General features: G+C 42.3%; 1 protein-coding gene and 1 pseudogene across 1 annotated transcript in view; one reads left to right on the forward strand and one right to left on the reverse strand.

The window, feature by feature from the left end:
* The window catches only part of SPOCK1 (SPARC (osteonectin), cwcv and kazal like domains proteoglycan 1), a 657,613-nt gene that overhangs the window by 330,464 nt on the left and 304,398 nt on the right, over positions 1 to 22,751 (reverse strand). The gene's annotated exons all lie outside the window — the stretch shown is intronic.
* On the forward strand, positions 21,623 to 22,353 carry LOC103108602 (small ribosomal subunit protein eS6-like; annotated as a pseudogene).

Raw genomic sequence — 22,751 nt, forward strand, 5'->3', positions numbered from 1 at the left:
AATATACTCACCTGCCTGACAACAGAAAAAGTTTCTACTGTCACTTCAGGAAGTCTACTGTGGAGACTTCTTTCCTACTAACAGTGGCACAGAGTTTCCAACTTCTCAAAGCATCTCAACATCTTTACAGATGCTAAACAAAGTTATTCTCCAAGGGAGCAGCTGAAGGTTTGAAGAAGAAAAGCAGAGCTCAGCACTGTATACGCTAACTTTGGCTTCCTTGTAGCTTTGCTGGATCTTTTCTATGGGGAAATTAACAAGAAAAGCTCTGGGCTTAATGTATTATTGGAACTTATCTACAAGCTAATTGGGGAAGAGAAATCATAAGAAAAGACAGACACTGTCTCTACCACATGTCTCTACCACAAACCTGGAGGAAGGTGAGCCACTGGGCAGACAGAAGATGGCCTACCATGGAGTCAGGGTAGAAGGGTACACATAACTGAGTAACTGGCTTGCTTTCAAAGGGGAGATTGTAATAGTGCATCCAATGAGCAAGAAATAGAGATAAATCCTTAAGGAATGTGAGCCAGAAGAAAGGAAGCTGATAAAAATGAAAAGGCCAATCATACCTGAATCCCAAAGCACCCACCTACCTACAGATTTCAGAGCCAGTGAGAAGCTTGGAAAAGCATCACAGATCCCTCTGGAAGTAGCTATACCTCAATCTAGTTCCTCTCAAACACACACACACACACACACACACACACACACAGACACTGAAATAAAATTGTCACTGCTACCTGTAAATTAGTAAGAGTAAACTCCTTGAAAAAAATTGCAGGCAGCATCATGAGACCCTTGTCCCTCTGGCACACTGGTGTGATAAACTAAAAAGACAATTAACTGTCCAGTATTATGGCATAGCTCATCTTCATGGCCTCAATTATATGGGGCTGGGGGGATGGGCACAGCGCTATTTAACAGGAGCTGGCTTACACATGGTGTATTTCATGTGTGGAAAGAGTTCATCTCCTCGCTTCCTGTTCATGCTTCTAAAGGCATTCATGCAGAGATTAAGTACCACACCTTCCCAGGAGCATAAAAGACCTTCATATTCAGTACCTTTGTAAGGTTTTCTATGGAAACACCTCAATCAAGCTGGTACAAGAGTCATATACAGAAAACTCGGCCTTTCCTGAGAGCAGATTTCCACAGGAACAGAGAAGTACGCCAGCAACGGGGCATGATCGAGCACTCATGTTGTAGGCATGAGGCTCTAGGTTCAATCCCTGGAACCACATGGAGTGGCAAAGAGAAGGCTGTGGATGGAGAATGGTGCCCTGTGTGCTCTCTCCCTCCCATATTAGAGAAATGGGAGGGAGTAGGGAACTGCAGAAGCAACTCCACTGCAATGTGTATGTGTGAGAGCCTGTGTTCTATCTCTAGCATGACAATGTGGGGGGAAAGAAGGATAACTCACCCAGTAGAGTACATGCCATGCCATGGGTGTGTTCAGGTGAAAGCCCTTGTAGCACATGGGGGGGTTATGGTGTTGGGAATGTTCTGGTGCTAGAGTGTCTCTTTTTTCAACCTCTTTATCTGAGAGAAAAGGCATGTCAGAGTGGTAAGATGACATGTGTGCAAGGCCCTAGCTATCAGAGGAGGTAGGATGGGGCAAAGCCTACAGTGTGGAGCTGGAAGGCCTTGATCAAGTTACTTACTGGCAATCAGCCTCATTTATTAGCTTCTATGAAATGAGACTGGCAGAGGTCACTATGAGGATAAGGGAGAATCATTCCCACTGCACTTGGCAGAGTAGTGGCACACACACACAATAACTCAGATATCTTTATGAACATAACTATCAGGTATGAATAGATGGGAAAGAATCGTCCACCCCCATGTGACTCCTAACCAAGTGCCCCCTATTGTCATCTCCCAGCACAGGACCTTGCTTCAGTGATTCAGACATGGACACCCACACCACTGAAACACAACAGCCACATGTGCCTGCTAAGGATTGGAGTCAGTGCCAGGTAGGCTCACTGGAAACAGTAAGCATGAAGTATTGCTAAAATTCAGATTCCTGGGTTCTGTATGCTGAGTCTGCATGTCTGAATTAGTACCTGATGTGATGGTCTGAGGATTGCATTTTGAGAACTACTTTGTGGAAGGAAGAAGAAATCAGAGGTAAGCTCAAGAATTAGGAGGTGCTGTTGAGGTAGCTTAGCAACACAGCTCAGGATGCAAGCCTAAAGACCCTGGTTCAATCCCTGGCACCACAGGTGTAAAACTGAGGAGTTCTCTGAAATCTCTCTTTCATCCTCTTCCTACTCTTATATGTAAATCTTAAAGGGGGGGGTTGAGAAAGGGCTACATGAAAATAAGGCAACCATTAAGGAAACAAAAGCTCAGAAGCAAAGGGACCCTCCACCAACACACACACACACACATACACACACACACACACAAACACGACACCAAAGCAGATTCAGGCTGGCAGTCATCCAGTAGGGTTAGCCTGGGTGGGTCCCTGAAACTTGAACTGCTAGACAGACCCAAGGTCACAGCCCAACAAGCAGGTCCAGATGGTGACTGACCAGGGGCTTCTAGAAGGCAGACTTGCGGTTGACTGCACATCATCCTGTTCAGTCACTTCTCCTCCTCTGTGTTCACACAATGTGGCAGCATAATGCTTCTTCCTGGGGAGATTGATGGGTAGATTTCATGCTAATTCTTTCTGGGGTTGGGACGCTTTTATTTTCCTCATGTCAAGAAGAAAATGATGGCAGGCATTTCCTGTTGAAATGCCATTGCATTCTTTATAATGTCATTCAGATGCTGCCAGAATTAAACTATTGACCAAACTAATCTGTTTACCATACACATTGTGGCTTGATCTTCTTGCCCCGAGGGCTGCAGTGTCATATTACAGAGGATTCTGCATTTATTATCAGTAAGGATGCTGGACCAGAAGACTCCACTACACAGTTGGGGCTATGAACCATGGAAGAAACATAAGGGTCACCTCCTAGTCTACCAAGCTTTATCCTTTCAAAAGTTCCCAGCCTACTTCAGGGCTATGCCCAGACCATCTGGCATGGCACTCTGGCCTTGTTTGGTTAAACCCTCATCTACTTTTGTAGTTCCCAGGTCATTGTTCTATTCCTTCATGCTGTCAGCATCTTTAGCCAAGTACTTGGAAGTCCTTTACTCCAGGGTTTTTAAATAGGCCATTCCCTCCATAAGTAAAACTGCCCTCTCTTGCCGTGTGTGTGTGTGTGTGTGTGTGTGTGTGTGTGTGTGTGTATGTGTGTGTGTGTCCCACACTCACCCTTCTGGTGACAGTGTAAGTACTATTTCAGTGTGCCTAAATGTGCTGGTCAGTGATTAAACTGTTTCCCTTCCAAAACTTGCCTGTTGAGTCCCTAATGGCAATAAGATGATATTTGGAGAAAGGGTCATTGGGACTCAGTGAGGGCTGGATGATGCCTTCAATATAAGATCTCCAAGATGATATTAGTGTCTTTACAAGAAGAGGAAAAGGGACTGGGAGATGGATCATCTGGTTGAAGACCTATTTAGCCACATGTATGAGCCAGGGCTTGAGCCTCCAGTCACCACTTAGGAGCACCATGCAAAGGGGAAACTTCTTGTGAGGTGAAGTAGTGCTGTGGTGTCTCTACTTCTCTGTCTCCCTTTCTCTCTGTCTTTCACCCTTCATCTCAAAAAAGTATCCATCTGTCTATATCTATCAAGAATAGTGTAATCACTCAGATACAAAGCCTCAGCAAAATCCTGGTGACCAAACATATTAGAGCTCTGTCCCTTACATCTGTGGACACAGAAAGATGGTTAGAAATCAGGAAGAGAGTCTCCCCAGGAGACAGGTGACCCTGATCTTAGTGTCCAGCTTCTAGAAGTAAGAATACCCAATGTCTGTTGTATCAGCTGTCCAGTCTATTCATTTAGCTATAGCAGCCTAAGGTGACTAATATGCATCTTCCTCATATCCCACCACCACAGAATCTGTGTTACTACTAATTATCTGTATCAAGATTTTTTTAAGTTTCCTGAAGCCAAGAGACACTTGCTGACCAGAGAACTTTTAGAATGTTCATTACAGTGCCAGCAAATATTGAAATGAATCAACAACAAACTCTGGCAAGTTCCTGCCTCCTCCAGAGCCTCCAATTCTTCATCTGCTAATTGAAGCATTCAGACCAGAGCTTTCTAACAGGATGTATGACCAGGTGACACACTAGCAGAATGACTGAAGTCCACATAGGCAGTCAGATGGCCGTCCTCTGGGAAATACTGTGCTGTGTTAGCTGCCTGCCCTCAGGCTCTAAGGTCCTCAAAGAGGCATCTGACAGCCAGCATCCCTCAGTGGAGGGAAGGAACCATTAGGGTTCTTCTGAGAACCTGGCTCTGAATTCATTTAGAAGCAGGTGGGAAAGCTAGTCTTAGCTACTCCAATTTCATCAGCTTGCGTATTAGAATACAGGCAAGATTTCATGAGAAAAAAAAGGCTCTAAATCTTGCTGCTTGCCAAAAAACAAGCTAACCATAAACCTCAGAGAATTGCAAAGTTGGGGGAGGGGTGCTGGCACACCTAGTTGGGAAGCACATGTTACAATGCACAGGGACTCCTGGGTTCAGGCCCCCCATCTACCCCATCCTCACTTGTAGGGGGAAAGCTTTGCATGTGGTGAAACAGGTCTGCAAGTGTCTCTCTTTCTCTCTCACTCTTTATCTTCCCCTGCCCTCTCAATTTCTAGCTGTCTCTATCTAATAAACAAAAATAATAAAATTTTTTAAATGATTTTTTTAAAAAAACAAAGTCTAGACTTGTTTTCTCAAATTTTACTTTCATTGACAGGTCCTGTCTGTTGGTGGACTATTTGTCATGTGATGATTTAAGCTAGATGCCATGTCTTCAAATCCCTTGGGTCTTCTGGTTTGAAACTAAGAATCCTTGGGATTTTGTTCTGTGCTGCTCACCTTGGTGCTAGCAGCTGAATTTTGCAAAGGAACCTAAGAACTTACCATTTTTGGTTTAAAAACAGGCTAAACTCCACTATGATGTCTATAGAGAAAGAATGTAGGAAATATCTCAACATAGTGTGTGTGTGTGTGTTCTGAGGCTCATCTCCCTGGGAAGACTTTTTTAGATAGAGAGAGAGGGAAAGACACCATAGGACCAAAACCTTTCCAGATGCTGTGGGGGCTAAGCTCACACCTCCGCTGTGCCTAGAACAAAGCAGATGACTTTCAGGTGATCCCTCCCAATGGCCCTCCAATGAGCCTCTTAGAAGAAAACCTCACCTCTGCAGAGCAGACCCTAGGACTCTGCAAGTTGATAGCAAAGCAAATTATCACAGAATGCCCTGCAACAGCCAAGACAGAATCACTAAGCTGCTTCTCAGATCCACCAATCTCTTGGACCTTTGCGACCTTGACCCTGGGGGCATCCATGGCTCAAGTAACTGTTGTGAGGTGGATACACCTGTGAACAAGAACTGCAAAATTCTACAAGTTGGACATTTCTGCCTTCGCATCCTATGCAAGAGAAGAATTAACTCCATTTCCTTAAAGGAGACCAGAATGCAAAGCCCAGTGCAGATATGACTCTGCAATGCCCTCTCTTCATGGATGGGGCAGCCACAGTAAGGGTCTTGACCTATATACATGACCCAGGAGGCTGGATGACATACTCTCTGTGGTGGTCACAGCTCCCAAGCACCCAGCTTGTTTGTTACCTGTCATTAATGCAGCACCAAGATCAAACTATAGACAGCACACAAGTGCCCTTTTCAAGATCCCACCAGTGATGTGACAGAAACCCTCACAGCCTTCAGATTACAGCTCCTGTGATGCTCAAGTGCGACTGTGGTACAAAAGGACAAAGACACAGCAAACCATAACAAAAGGACTTTTCAAAGTTAACCCAATACCAAATAATGTGATGATAACATTAACTATCAATTGTCTTTTTGAACCCTAAGACAGCAGGAACCTCACATCTCCACTATAGAGCCCCTACTTCCCCCAGTCCTGGAACCCTTGGATAGGGCCCACTTTCCCGTATGCATCTCCCAGTCCAAACCAAATAATATTGCATCCGCCGATCACTACCTAACCAACGCAACGATTGCCACCTCAACATGCTTCACCTCAGACTGTGTCCAGAGACTTCACATGTGGAATGACAACCCTTCAGCTTCATTACTCAGGTGAGACCTTTCCTTTTATAGTACACTCTAATTTCATCTCGGGTCGTTCACTTTCTAACAAAGTCCCATAACCTAGATATACACCAGTTTCTGTGAGAGAGAGCTTATGTTCACACGTATCCATAAACTACTGCAAAATATATACCTGAAAGCAATAGTACACTGGAGTTTGCAGTGAGTACCTCCCTAACACTTCCTCTCCACTATTCCAAGCTTGGGATCCATGATTGCTCAACAATTTGTTTGGCTTCGTATGTTAACTCTCTTTTCAATCACCAGGTTCCAGATGCCACCAGGATGCTGGCCAGGCTTCCCTGGATTGAAGACCCCACCAATGTGTCCTGGAGCTCAGCTTCCCCAGAGACACACCTTACTAGGGAAAGAGAGAGGCAGACTGGGAGTATGGACTGACCAGTCAACGCCCATGTTCAGCGGGGAAGCAATTACAGAAGCCAGACCTTCTACCTTCTGCAACCCTCAACGACCCTGGGTCCATGCTCCCAGAGGGCTAGAGAATGGGAAAGCTATCATGGGAGGGGGTGGGTTATGGAGATTGGGTGGTGGGAATTGTGTGGAGTTGTACCCCTCCTACCTTATGTTTTTGTTCATTAATCCTTTCTTAAATAAAAAATTTTTTTTAAAAAAAGGACAAAGACTGACAAAAGCATTATTTTCTTTGTGAACATTCAAAATATGTTTTGCCAATGGGCAGGAAGCATGTACAAATATAATATTTTTGGTTTAATTACGACACATCAACTCTTGCCCAGATAATGGATTTCCCTTGAAGCAGTGTTGGAATTTGGGAGCAGGCTAAATATACCCTGCACTCACTCATCAGTCTCCATACACAAATTCATTGGGACTGGAACTAGGTGGTATCATCAATCTCTCCAGCAGCAGGGTGAGCTCATACTCTGCAAATAAAGGCTACAGCAGCGAGGTGGGCTGTGCTCTGTGGGCCTCATGAGTTCTGATCACAAAGCTTCTCTGTAAGGTGGAAGCTCTCCCTGCTGAGGCCCAAAATCCTTGCTAGACACACAAAGGGAATCCTTCTTTGATCTTGTCTGGGGCACAGGAAGAAATTTATGGAGGAAGAAAAAAAGATAAACTTATTTTGGTTTCTCCTTCTATAGCTAAGAATAATAAAGCATGGGGAGACTAAAGAAGGAAATAATGGGTATAGACCTTAGGAAGATTATAAATCAGGACACTTGAATTAATGCAGGAGAAATCCAGTGCGAAATAGGTGAACCAATGAGCACACCACATGAGCTCTTATAAACAAATAGCTCACAGACAACCAAAGCAACTCACTTTCAGGATGACTTGTATTAGGTGCTGGGGACTATCCAACACTAGGTCAGGGATGCACAGACTTTGTTAGCTCCCAACACCGTGGCATTTTTTTTAAATTTATATTTATTTTTTTTATTAGTGATTCAATACTGGTTTACAAAATTGCACATCAGCAGGGGTGTGATTCCACACCGTTTCCACTGCCAGTCCCTGTTCAGGGAGCCATTATGCTGGGCTATCTTCATGGGCGGAAGACAGACGACCAGGGACTCATGGCTGAGTGGTAAGCAGTTCAGTCTTTATTCATGTGGAATGCAGCAAATCTACACTAAGCTATCCCTAATCACAATCTTGTCCTTGTATATATACTCACCAAGTAGGGTGGAAACAGGATGTGACATAGAGAGGGTGGAGCGAAAAAAGATTTGTGGAAATCAGGGTGTGACAAGGAGAGGGGGCAGAGCAAAAAGAGATCGTGAACCAGTGGGGATTAAACCAATACCCTGCAGGCAAGGTAGTGCTTAGTTAAAAGTGGTTATGTAAATAGAATAGTGTTAAGGAGGGGAGATTAAACCAATGAAACATAAGGGGTTTTAGAAGCAGAATTAGAAGCATACCAACAATAGATACCAACATTCCACAAGAGTTCTGAATCCCAAGTCCCTCCATTGCAAACCACTGTGGTTCTCCTAAGGTTACAGACATGGGTTAACTGTCATCTCTACTACTATCTAATTGCCCCCTTTTCCTTCCCAGTCCAGTCCCCTCTTCCCTTCCAAGTCACATATAAACCTATTACTACATCCAAATATCTCTTCCCTTTTCATCCTCTCTCTCTGGGACCTGATGGAGCTGGCGTTCAGAGCCCTCTTATCCTCTTCCTCCCATCACTCCTCTCCCCCCCCCACCCTGCCGAGTATGGATCAGAGTTGTTTTGGGGGTACAGGAGGTAGGAGTTCTGCCCCTGGTATTTTGGAGGGGGCACAGATCTATAGGAAGAGGAGGTATCATCTTCACATTCACAAGATGAAGGGTAGGCGAGTTAGTATAATGTTTATGTAAAAGACTTTCATGCCTGATGCTCCAAGGTCCTAGGTTCAACCTTCTACAGCACTATAAACCAGCACTGTGCAGTGCTCTGGTTAAAAAAAGTGAGAATCATTGCATCTCCTAGAAAGAGTACTGAGAGCAGTCCTGTTACTATTATAGAGTGATGATTAAGCCCATCTAAATTATTTTCATAAGGGCCACCCCAGACTTCAAAGGAGTATCTGGTTGGAGGAGGGAAACCTCAGGTTCAAGGGTCACTCAGTCACTTGCTGAGGAAGGACTTCCTTTTCTAGTAACCCCCATCCTCTAGTTACCCTAGTCATCCTCAAAGGGAGAGAGAAGACTAAGTCTCAGCAGTGTAGAATACTTACACTGCTATTCCAGTCAAGGTGCTGGGTTCCCTAAGCCATGTCAAAGAGATTCCTGTTATAGGTCAAGGAAGAGTTGAGTCTACCTCAGCTGATTGTTCATGTCAAGTTGTATGTAAGGGCACATCAAACCTGTCTACCTTCTTCCAGTGGCAAATGGTAGAAGACATACAGTTCCCTGCTGTTATGTTGGACCTCCAGTCTTATGGCCTCAAACCCAACTCATTTTCTTACACCTTTCAGCATTTTCCTTTGAATATTTTTCAGGGCTTATTATCATACTCAATAGAAAGAAACTAATCTGTGCAATCTGGCTCTGATAAGAAGCTACAAGAAATATCTTTATATGATTTTATAGAGTGAGAGTGACTTAAATCTTTCAGTAAAAGTCCAAATAATATATGTAGGCACAGTAGTGCTCTTCTGAGACATGGTAGTCTCTTCCTGCCTCCCTTTTGAGGGGGGACCTCAAGGAATCCATTTGCATTTATAGCCAGTGTAGGGAAAGAAAAAAACAATAACTTTACAGAGGAGAAACCTAAGAAGCAGAAGCAATGTTTACATCAAAAGATAAAATCTGCCATTAACAGTTCTGATGGCAACATCAGTTTCTTTTTTTAAATTTTTATTTATAAAAAGGAAACACTGACAAAAACCATAGAATAAGAGGGGTACAACTCCACACAATTCCCACCACCAGAACTCCATATCCCATCCCCTCCCCTGATAACTTTCCTATTCTTTATCCCTCTGGGAAGATGGACCAAGGAACATTATGGGGTGGAGAAGGTCTGGCTTCTCTAATTGCTTCCCCAATAAACATGGGTGTTGACAGGTCGATCCATATTCCCAGCCTGTCTCTCTCTTTCCCTAGTGGGGCAGGACTCTGGGGAAGCAGGGCTCCAGGACACATTGGTGGGGTCATCTGTTACTTGTTGGCATAACAGTAACATCTGGAACTTGGTGGCTGAAAGAAGAGTTAACATATAAAGCCAAACAGATTGTTGACTAATATTGAACCTAAAGGCTGAAATAGTGCGGATGAAGATATGGGAGTCTCTGTTTTGTAGATAGTTAGTAGGCCTATTTCAGTTGTATTCCAAAGGGCCCATGACTATACTAATGTGTTTTTTTTTGTTTGTTAGTTTTTTCTGAACTTGACATCTGATATGCAGGTCTACAACACCCAACCAAAAAGATATGTGTACACCTATGTTCATAACAGCACAATTTGTAATAGCTAAAATCTGGAATCAACCCAGGTGCCCAACAACAGATGGATGGCTGAGCAAACTGTGGTATATATACACAATGGGATACAATGCAGCTATTAAGAACAATGAACCCACCTTCTCAGACCCATCTTGGATGGAGCTAGAAGGAATTATTATAAGTGAGCTAAGTCAGAAAGACAAAGATGACTATGGGATGATCTTACTCATCAACAGAAGTTCAGAAAAAAGAACAGAAAGATAAATTCAAAGCAGGATCTGACTGAGTTCGGAGTAGGCACCAAAGTAAAACAATCTCTGCATGGAGGGTGAGGGTGGATGCTCAGCACCAGGGGTGGGGGGTGGGATGGGACATAGTCTTGTGGTGGTGGATGGTGTTTATGTACACTATTAACTTGTAGTCATATAAATCACTATTTAATTATTAAGAGAGGGGAAAATTGATTGAACGCCTCAAACTTTTTAATGCACAGAACATCAGTTTTTTAGTTTTGGCAAATATACCATGTCAGAGTAAAAAGCTACCAATAGGTGAAAATGGAAGAGGAAGATAGATAAGAATGCTCTGGATATCATGTCTGATACACTTTAATGTGTCTAAATATAAATCTAAGTCTCCCCAACTAAAAGTTAAGTCAAATAAACTATAATCCTAGTTCAGAGAGCAAAATATGGTCCTAATGAAAATTTCTCATCACAGTGTTGGAAGTCACTTAAGATAGTCCCATGAGGGAGTCGGGCGGTAGCGCAGCGGTTAAGCGCAGGTGGCACAAAGCACAAGGACCGGCATAAGGGTCTTGGTTCAAGCCCCCGGCTCCCCACCTGCAGGGGAGTCACTTCACAAGCAGTGAAGCAGGTCTGCAGGTGTCTTTCTCTCTCCCTGTCTCCCCCTCCTCTCTCCATTTCTCTCTGTCCTATCCAACAACAAAGGCATCAATAACAACAACAATAATGACTACAACAATAAAACAAGGGCAAAAACAAAGTGAAAATAAATAAATAAATAAATAAATAAATATTTTTTTAAAAAGATAGTCCCATGATTCCAGATCTAAGATATTTTGTTTTTCTTTCCTATTGTGCTGCAAATAAATAACCTGCAGTACAAATTTCTATTCAGAAGTCATAATCCTTATATTATAATATAAAGTATATACAAATAGCACAATTTATCTCCAACATTCTCTTTAGATATTATTCATGCACCTAAACCATTGAATACAAAGTTGTCAATTCTTCCACGCCACCAAGTTTTAGATGCTACCATGATGCCAACCTGACTTCCCTGGGCAGACAACCTCACCAATGTGTCCTGGAACCCTACCTCCCCAGAGACAGATAGATAAGAGTATGGATCAACCTGCCAAAGTCCATGTCTAATGGAGAAGAAATTACGGAACCCAGACTTTCCACCTTCTGTACTCCATGATGATCCTGGGCCCATAAAAAATAGGGAAGCTTTCCAAGTACTGCAAAAGCTGAATAAGGTAAAGAGACTGGCATACTTAAATGATGACTCTTTAGTCACTACCAGGCCACCCCATCAGCTAGGGCCCTAGTTGGGGAGTCCTGAGATTTCTAAATATTCATGATGGGCCTAGATCTCGAATAAATCCCTCTCTCCATTGTTACAAATCATATATATCAGGAAAAACAAGAGAGACCCCTTTGTGGGCCCCCCATAGGACCTTGTCCTCAACTTGGATCAATGCTATAGAATGTTCTACCCTCTGAAGGGAGGCTAGACAACATACTCTATGCTACATCTAAGGAAAATGGGTTCTGAAATTGGGGAAGCTTAGAATGTTCCTACTCATGACCACAGAATGTGAGCTCAGATCTACAGGAATGAAGAGGTCACATAGGCTCCTGGGCTGAATATGGGCCCCAGATTACATCAAATCGATGGGGTTTACAGTCTACAATATTTATACCCCTTCCCCATATTTGGGAGCTACTCTCTTCTCTGATCCAGCTTTCTGGTCCTTTTTCCAGCCATGCCATCATCTCCACAGACAATAACTAGGATCCACCTGCATATCATATTTTAAGCTCAAGAACAACAACAACAAAAAAAAAAAACAAACACTAGTATAGCCACAGGCCCTTTGGAATATATGCCTACTAGCTACCTAAAATGGAGACCCCCCCCCCCGAACTCTTCATCTACACTACTCCAGCCTTTAAATTCATGATTACTCAACAACTTGTTTTGCTTTATATTTTAACTCTCTTTTCAGCCACCAGGTTCCAGATGCTACCATGATGCCAACCAGACTTCCATGGGCAGACAACCCCACCAATGTGTCCTGGAGCCCCGATTCACCAGAACCCCAACCCACTAGGGAAAGAGAGAGGCAGGCTAGGAATATGAATCGACCTGTCAAAGCCTATGTTCAATGGAGAAGCAATTACAGAAGCCAGACCTTCCACCTTGTGCATCCCACAATGACCTTGGGTCCATAATCCCAGAGGGTTAAAGAATAGGAAAGCTATCAAGGGAAGGCATGGGATATGGAGTTCTGGTGGTAAGAATTGTATAGAGTTGTACTCTTCTTATCCTATGGTTTTGTCAGTGTTTCATTTTTATAAATAAATAAAAGAATAGGGATGCTTTCAGTGGAGGGGATGGGATACAGAACTCTGGTGGTAGGGACTGCGTGGAATTGTACCCCTGTTATCCTATGGTTTTGTCAATCATTACTGAACAATAATAATAATAGAGACATGGATATTAAAGGGGTTTTATGGGCTGGGGAAATAGCATAATGGTATGCAAAACACTTTCATGCCTAAGGCTCTGAGGTCCTGGCTTCAATCCTTAGCACTACCACAAACCAGAGCTGAGCAGTGGTCTGGTCTCTGTGTCTTTCTCTCTGTATATCTCACTCATTAAAAACTGAGTATTTTTTTTTTAAGTATTGAGTCCTGGGTCTGGTCAGTGGGCCACTGAGTAAAGCACACACAGTACTATGTACAAGTACTTAGGCTTAAAATGTGTGTGTGGTCGGGGGGGAGGCTCCACAAGCTGTGAAACAATGCTGCAGGTGTGTCCTCTCTGTGTCCTCCTTCCCTCTCAATTTCTGTGTCTCTATTAAAATATATAAATAAAAAAGAATGGCCACTGGGGGACTTGGGCTTGTCATGCCGGCACAGAGCTTAATGATAACCCTGGTCGCAATAACAAACAAATACACAAACAAACAAAAAGGAGAAGAGGAGGGTGAGGGGGTAAAGGTTGATGAGGGAAAAGTGGGAGAAGGAAGAGGAGGAAAGGGAGCTCTGCAGCTCTGCTTGTCAGTCATCAGTGGACTGGTGCAGATAATGTATTTGAGGCAGAATTGTCAGCCCACAAGGAGTCCCAGGGTCACTCTTTATTCCCTGGATGAGCTTCTCTGTGTGTCAAGTGTAGCATTCTATAAGAATTAACAATGCTTGTTCTAAAGTAATTCATATAGGGATCCAGGAACAAGAGCTGTGCCCTGCTGGACAAGTGCCAGGCTTCAACAAGATGACAGCAACTAGAGAACATGCAGCTGTCTGATGCTTGTTCTCAGATCACCTTGTGGTCATCAATAAACATCATGTGACCAATTCACGTCATTTGCTAAGGAGTCAGAAGTAGAATCTCAATAAAATAGCAACATCAATATCCCTAAAGTCTTATTTCAGCTTCTAATTTCATCACTTTGCAAAGATGCACTTGGAGAACTCTCCATGGCAACTGCCTTAAGATCACCTTAGCAAGGAATTCTGGCTGCAGGAACCTAGAACATGGCCTCAGAAGGACAACAGTTTGTTAACTTGAAATATAAGCTTGTTTGTTAAGCCATTTTTAAATTTGTGATTATTAACAGTTTGCAAATATTTAAGATTATAGGATATAGTTCCACACTGCACCCATCATCAAAGTTCTGTGCCCCAACTCTTCCAGCATAACCACCATAGTTCTCACAACATTTCTTTCTTTTTTTTTTCTTGTTTGTTTGAGGTTGTGGAGAAAAAGAGACTTTGTAGGAATGCAAACTGGCCCCTTTGGAAAACTGGAGAGTCCTTAAACAAATATAAATGGAAATACCTTATGATTCAGCAATACTACTCATGCACATTTATCCAAAGGACATGAAATCACTAATTCAAAGGACATATGTACCCCTATGTTCATAGCTGCATTACTCACAATAGTCAAAGGGTAAAAGCAGTCTAAATTCCATTTGAATGGCAGTTAGATAAAAAAAGTTATGGTATACATACATCATGGACTACTACTCTGTAATAATAAAACAAGGATGATATTTTGTCCTTTTTGACAAAATGGATGGAGCTGGAGGTGATTATGCTTAGTGAAATATGATGTGAAAGAACTACCAGATGGTTTCACTCGTACGTGAAATCTGGAGATATAATACACAGAAACTTGAAAAGTTGTTATTTTTTATTTATTTTTTTATTTTTTAATTTTTTTTAGAATTTCTTTTTTTAATATTTATTTTATTTTATTCCCTTTTGTTGCCCTTGTTGTTTTATTGTTGTAGTTATTATTGTTGTTGTCGTTGTTGGATAGGACAGAGAGAAATGGAGAGAGGAGGGGAAGACAGAGAGGAGGAGAGAAAGATAGACACCTACAGACCTGCTTCACTGCCTGTGAAGCGACTCCCTGCAGGTGGGGAGCCGGGGTTCGAACCGGGATCCTTATGCCGGTCCTTGTGCTTTGAGCCACCTGCACTTAACCCGCTGTGCTACAACCCGACTCCTGAAAAGTTGTTATTTTTTAATACTACTTTTTAGTATTTCTAGTGGTCTACAAGATTATAAGATTATTGGAGTATAGCTACACACTGCACCCTCCAAAACTCTGGCCCACCTCAACACCCCACTCCTATAACTACAATAGTATGCACAAAGTCTAAGAGATAATTTGGTTCCTTTTAAAGCAATTTTTTTAGTTAGACATAAGGGATGTGGGCCCCCACTGACACTTCTGCTGCAGGTGCCACACACATCTGAGCCTGGACATAGATGCAGGGGTGTGCATGGTACTACCAATGCCATCTTAGTCTTGGGCATCTGTCAGGAGATCCAAGCTTGACCTGGATGGGGGTCATGTAGTGTAGTTTACTCAAGAGTCAGCTCATGTGGTCCTGCCATCCAGGGACAATGGTTCATTTAGTGCATCAGTCCTCACCCTCTACACACACACTACACACACACACACATACACACACACAACATCTACCAATACACACATACACACAAATCATCTGCGAATCCAAGAATCAGAAAACTAGTTTCAGCAAATTATATCAACTTGGTCACTGGTAAACCCATAGCATCCCCACAGCCCCCCAGACTGGTGCTGCTCAGATTTAATTACTCTGGGGTGATGACCAAGGCAAGGATGAGAGGCACATTAGCAAAAACCACTTTAGCCCTGCTCCAGCTCACAGCAACATTGCCCTCTATAATGACTTTACTCAATTAGCTTGCAATCAGTCTGCCTTTTGTAAATCAGCTCCACCCGTGAAATGAATTCTGCACCCAGAAGGCAAGGGCAAGCAACTGGCAATTGCATGGAAATCATTAATTGGCTTGAGCCTTCTAGGTTAAGTGAATTATCATTTCCTCACTTTGGTAGCACTGTGCAGAGAAGAGGTCAAGTGGGCCGCCCACCATGATTTCACCTTCCTCCCACCATTCACTGGTTGAGGGACATGGAAACAAAGGCCTATTGTGTACTGTGCAAGGTGGCAAGCTGGGGCTGCTGGGTTCCTGCCCTCACAGCCTCTTCCCTAGTCTTTCAGACCCAAGAAGACACATCACACATAGAGGCTATCCATGGAAAACATGCAAATCTGCACACTGCTCACATTCCTAAAATGAAATCTAATTAGTTTGCTTAAGTCCTCTGCCCAGACTTAAGCAAACTGAGGCTTCGAATGAATGATACTCTGTTGACTTTTCACAAGTTTCACAGGGAATTAGACTCAGCAAATACTCCCTTTTGCCAACAAGCCACCAAGTGTTAAACAAACCAGTAGCCTTTATTTTTGGAGAATAAATGAAATAAATAAAGAGTCTTTGCCCATATTCAGAGAGGAATACCCTTAATAACTGCTAAAAATCAGGCAGGGGGAAGGAAGACTCTCAGTGGTTTTTAAAATAATGGTTTGCAAACTTGATTATACAAAATTATCATCAGGAAGTGTTAGTAAAATGTTGTACTGAGCCTCACCCTCAAACTTTCTTTTCCAGGAGCTGTGGTGGAGCCTGGAGAGCCCTATCACAGGCAAATTCCCAGAGTGTATAGGTGCAGGCCTAGGAACCACATGTGGAGGCCACTGCCTCGAGAGATATTTTCTTCTTTTCTTTCTTTGCCACCTGAGTTATTATCTCTGGGGCTCAGTACCTGCACTAATTCTCTTGGTAGCCCTTTTTTCCCTCTCCTCCTTTTGTCCTCCCCCCACCTTTCATTTGAAGGGACAGAGAAACATTGAGAGGAGAGAGAAAAAAACAAAAAGAAAGAAATAGCTGCAGCTCTGCTTTACTACTCATTAAGTCCCCCCTCTCCTGAAGTTGAGGGCAAGAGTCCTTGTGCATGGTAATGTGGGAGTTCTACCAGATATGTCATTGCCCGGCCCAGATGTGTTTTTTCTAGTTACCCAATACAATACTTTTTTTTTTTTAATTTCTCATGGTGATTAATATTATGGAAACTTGGGCCAAGCAAATATTGGTTTAAAGAATGATTTTGTCTCTTACTAGCTTGTTGTCTTGTTCATTACTCCAGTGTCAGTGACTCCTGATACAGTCACAAAGAAGACAAAATATGAGCTAAAATGTGTAACGCCAACCCACTAAATATTGGTGGGGAAAGGCCCACTGTCTGGGAAGTCCAGGCCATTATTTCCATGAGAGTCTGAGAGGACTGACCCCAATCCCTCTCCTCCTCAGGAGAGGCGTTAGGCAGGCCCTCACGTGACCTCGTGACATTTGATGGATGGACTTTTCCAGATTGAGAAACTTCGTGCATATACTTCCTCGTTCCCTTTGAACAAAGACCATGAAATACTGTGTATGGCTGACCGAAACCCACCGCAAATATCCTGGCTTTGCTCAACTGCCCCCTTCCCCCCCTGCCCTGAGATGCTTGTAATTTACCCTTAGAGAAAAAAAGCCTACCTATGTATTATGAGCTCATGATTAGACATTATATGATAACTTTCCACTTGTGATCAAATACTTAATAGGTCAAGGTTTAACTCTGTATTGTATATGGATTAATGATTACCTCAATCTTTTTTTCTAAACCTTGAGTATATCTGATTGCTTGTACCCCCAATAAATGAGTCATCTCTCTGAAGCTTCTCCCAGAGGAGGCTGTGATTGATTCCTCTTCACACATTCTCCCTAGTCACCAGGGTCCTCCAGAGTCTTCCCCCCTTCTCCCCTTCTCCCCTCCCCCTTCCCCCCTCCCCCCTTCTTCCCCCCTCAACAGTAGAGACATCTGACTCAGGGTAGTCGATCATGGGCCTCTGGCTTCAGATCCAGCAACCTAACCACTCACCTACAGCCTTCAGCATATGGAAAACTGAAAAATGTTACAAATGTACAAACTACTGTATTTTACTGTTGACTTGTAAACCATTATCCTCTCATAAAAAAATATTGATTATTTTCTGTGTTTTACCTCCCCAGAGAAATAAAATTGGGGTCAGGTGGTGGCACACCTGATTGAGTGCACATGTTACAATGTGCAAGGACCCAGATTCCAGCCCCAAGTCCCCACATGCAGGAGGAAGGCTTTACAAGTGGTGAAGCAGTGCTGCAGGTGTCTCTCTCTCTCCCTCTTTATCTCCCCTTTTCCTGTCAATGTCTGGCTGTCTATGCCCAATAAGTAAATATAATAAAAAATGTAAGAAGAAAAAAATAAACCCTTCATTAATACTTTAAATTTGCACCCACTTACTTGAACATGACTGCAGACAGACCTTGAAATTACTTGCTTCTCTAAGCCACCCATTCTCCCTGCAATCTTCTCATTGTAGAATATTTAGAAAAGCATCCCTACCCACAAAAAGTAAATGTAAGTCCTTTTAAAATCAGTGTAATCCTTCTTAACTATTTTTAAATATTTATTTATTTATTTTAATGAGAGAGATTAGGGTACCACTTAGTTCTGGCATATAGTGGTGTTATGGTTAAACCAGGGGTCCCCTAGGACTTCAGGCATGTGAGTCTCATGCACTACTACTAAGTATTTCTCTAACCCTGAAATCTCATTACTATGCATAGAAGGAAACTCCAGACTAATCTCATTCATGAATATCAATGCAAACAAATTAACACATAGAAAAAGTAAACATCATAAAGAGAACCCATATCAAAACTAAATGGAGTTTATACAAGGAATGCAAAAACTGCTAGGTCCTAGCAAACCTACCAAAATAGGTCATCATATTAACAGAGCTCAAGAGTAAAATTATTTTAATTATCCCTCAAACACTAAAATGGTATTAGACAAAACTCAACAACCATTTTTCTAGAGGGCGAGAGAGTAGTAAAAGAGATCACAGCACGGAAGCTTTCTTCAAAGTCTGGAAAATAGGTTTCAAACCTGGGTCATGTGCATGCCAAAGCAGTGCGCTATCCAAGTGAACTGTTTGCTAGCCCATCAACAACCATCCTTAATAAGAAAAACAAAGTCACTCAAACAGAAATATATATTTTTCTGACATGGAAATTCTTTTTTAAAATTTTTTTAAATATTTATTTTATTTATTTATTCCCTTTTGTTGCCCTTGTTGTTTTATTGTTGTAGTTATTATTGTTGTTGTCGTTGTTGGATAAGACAGAGAGAAATGGAGAGAGGAGGGGAAGACAGAGAGGAGGAGAGAAAGATAGACACCTGCAGACCTGCTTCACCGCCTGTGAAGTGACTCCCCTGCAGGTGGGGAGCTGGGGTTCGAACCGGGATCCTTATGCCGGTCTGTTGTTAAAAATTCGGAAGGCTCTTGCTGGCCGGGCTAGCTTCACGGGCGGGTAACAGAGACGCGGAGACAACGGCTGGGCAGGGAAGCTGTATTTCTTTATTCAGGAACAACGATTCATAAACTAAGACAAACTAATCACCAAACAGAACTCTGCTGTCTCTTTGCGGCGGCGCAAGCACTCTCTCTTACTCTCCAACTCTGGAACTCCCAGAACTCTGTAACTCTGGAACTCTGGTGGGGTTCCTTGGGGCGGGGCCAAGCGGGCCATGAAACTAACTGGACTGATCCAACTCTCTTGGCGGGGGAGAACTAGAACCCAATGTAAAGCATACAACAACGGTCCTTGTGCTTTGCACCACCTGCGCTTAACCCGCTGCGCTACAGCCCGACTCCCTGACGTGGAAATTCTTAACCCCAAAGCTAAGATCATATCTAATAGAGTAATGCTAAACTAAAACTAACAGGAATCAGAACCAAAGCAGGACTCACAGGCCAAGAAGACAGACTAGTGTAAGGGCCCAAGTTTGATCTCTGGTACTACATACACCAAAGCTTGAGGTGCATTTCTCTCTCTCTCTCTCTCTCTCTCTCTTTCTCTCTCTCTCTTTCCCTCCTTCCCTTCTTCCCTCCCTCCCACTCCATCACTTGCTCACTCTCCCTTCTCTTTTCTCCCTTCTTCCTTCTCCTTCACTTCTTCTCTTACACATATGAAAGTAAATATCCAAAAAGATCTGAAAAAAAAGGGAGAAAGCCAACTCATGACAAGGCACTCACTCTCAACACTGATATCTCATATTCTGTGAGGGGGAATCAGGGATGGTCAACAGAAATATAAAAATTGGAAGAGAGTACATTAAAAATTTGGACTGTTTACAAGAAAATTAATTACCTGCTGGAGAAAAAAACTATCAAAAATCAAAAGACAATGTAGACACAAGGTGTAAGATTATCTTGAAGACCTGCAAAGCATTCTTACAGATAGACAAACCTTCATCAATTAGTATACCTTCCAAGAAAAAACAAAAACCTCCAGTTATTCTAGTAAACATGAAATAAAATATCCAGGATGGACTAAGTAAGAAATGTGCAAAATCTTTAAGAGAAAAAGTTAAAACCCTTCTGAAGAATATACATAAAAAAAAGCAAGAAAGCATACCACATCTCATTCCATAACAGAAAGACAAACTCAAAACATCAATATCTATTCCTTCTCAAGGTAATTTACAAATGTATTTCTTTTTTTTTTTTTCTTCCTCCTCCAGGGTTATGGCTGGGCTCGGTGCCTGCACCATGAATCCACCGCTCCTGAAGGCCATTTTTCCCCCCTTTTGTTGCCCTTGTTGTAGCTTCGTTGTGGTTATTATTATTGCCCTTGTTGACGCAATTCGTTGTTGGATAGGACAGAGAGAAATGGAGAGGGGAGGGGAAGACAGAGAGGGGGAGAGAAAGACAGACACCTGCAGAACCTGCTTCACCGCCTGTGAAGCGACTCCCCTGCAGGTGGGGAGCCGGGGGCTCGAACCGGGATCCTTACGCCGGTCCCTGCGCTTTGCGCCACATGCGCTTAACCCACTGCGCTACCGCCCGACCCCCTACAAATGTATTTCTCTTCTACTATAAACACTGTGATTTGTTTTTAGAGTACACACATTAACTTGTAAATACATTTAGAAAGAATAAATACATGAGACAGTTAGGAAAATAAAGAAAATAGTGAAAAATAAAAGAAATCAGGAAGGGCAGCCCTATCAGAGAAAATAATATATTACAAACTCTCATCAATTCAAATACGGTGGCACTAAAATTATAATACAATTATTAACAAATGAGTCAGAGCACAAAGATCAGAAATCAATTAGGAAACATGGGGATTTAGTATATAGTAAAAATGGCTTCTCTTCTCAATGCTAAAAATTACACAGTCAACTAGCAATAAAAAGGCAACTGGATAGCAACCAAAAAACATTCTGAGAGGCCAGGCAGTCGGGCATCTAGTTGAGCACACATATTACAGTATGTCAGGACCTGGGTTCAAGTTTTTCAGTTGTTAAAGTGCTGCAGGTATCTCTTTCTCTCCCCTATTCCTTTCAGTCTCTGTTTCTATCTAATGAATAATAAATGAATAAACAAAATAGGAAAAAAATTTCTACATTTTACAGTATGTACCAAAATAACTTTCAAAAGTTGAAAAGTCAAGAAAGAAAATTATGAAAAATCCCTTATTATTCTTGATGTAGTAAAGGCATTGAATTATTCTTAAAAATCCAGAAGCCCTAAATGTCGAGGTCAATAAGCATGAATACACATAGTGAAAATTTTCTTGACAATGTGCCATAATAAGCAAAGATAAAAGACCAACACCACCAGTGGGATTTGCTTTTGTGCATTCCAATCATGGGCAAAGGATTAATCACTCTAAGATTTAAAGACTCCTAGAAATTAACAAGTGAAAGACCCAGGGTCTACTACAAACATAGGCAGCTCTTTTGTGCCTCTGAGGCAAGATGAAGCTGAACATCTCTTTCCCAGCCACTGCCTTCCAGAAACTCACTGAAGCAGACAATGAGCACAAGCTTTGCACCTGCACCTTCTATAAGAAACGTATGGAGTCAGAAGATGGTGCTGATGCTCTGGGTAAAGAATGAAAGAGCTATGTGATCTGGATCAGTGATGGGAAGGACAAGAAGGGTTTCCCATGGAGCAGAGTGCCCTGACCCATGGTCTTGTCCTCTTTCTGAGTCAAGGGCACTGCTGTTACAGACCAAGGAGGACTGGGGAAAGAAAGTACAAGTCTGTTCAGGGTTGCATTGTGGATGCCAGCTTGAGTGGTCTCAATTTGATCATTGTCAAAAATAAAAGGGATAAAGGAAATTCCTGTACTTGCTGATAGTACTATGCCTCATTGCTCAAGGCCCAAGGTTATCAGCCTTCCTAAAGATGATGGTGTCTACCACTATGTGGCGAGATAGTCTCTAAATAATGAAGATAAAATGCTTAGGACTAAAGTGCCAAGACTTAGCATCTTATTGCTCCTCATGTTCAGCAACACAAATGTTACCATATTGCTCTGAAGAAACAGTGCACTAAGAAAAACAAAGAAGAGGCTGCATATGCTAAACGTTTGGCCAAGAGAATGAAGGAGGCCAAAGAGAAATGCCAGGAACAGATTGCAAAGCGATGGAGGCTGTCTTCCTTGAGAGATTCTACCTCTCAATCTGAATCTAGTCAAAAATGAGACTTTTACATGAGTGACCAATAAAACCAGACACCAAAAACTCTGAACAAAAATGAGTAAAGGACTTAAAGAGACCTATCTCTGAGCTAGTCTATTGGAAAACAGTTATTCACTAATGCTTACCATTATGAAACAGAAGGAGGGACAATCTACTAATGGCCTTCAAAATTATAAATGTAGTTATCTCCTGACCCAGCAATTTTTTTCTTCTGAGAACATAACATACTGAAGAACTTGATTGTGATGTGTAAAACATACATAGATGAGTGTTATTCATTTAACACTGCCTATGGTAAGAAAATACTGTAAATAATTCATACCCACCAAGAGGGGATGGGTTAAATTGATAATGATACATCTGTTGTCTTGAATACCACACTGCAGAAGGGGGAAAAGAT

Source organism: Erinaceus europaeus, chromosome 2 (assembly GCF_950295315.1).
Source record: "Erinaceus europaeus chromosome 2, mEriEur2.1, whole genome shotgun sequence".
Taxonomy (NCBI): domain Eukaryota; kingdom Metazoa; phylum Chordata; class Mammalia; order Eulipotyphla; family Erinaceidae; genus Erinaceus; species Erinaceus europaeus.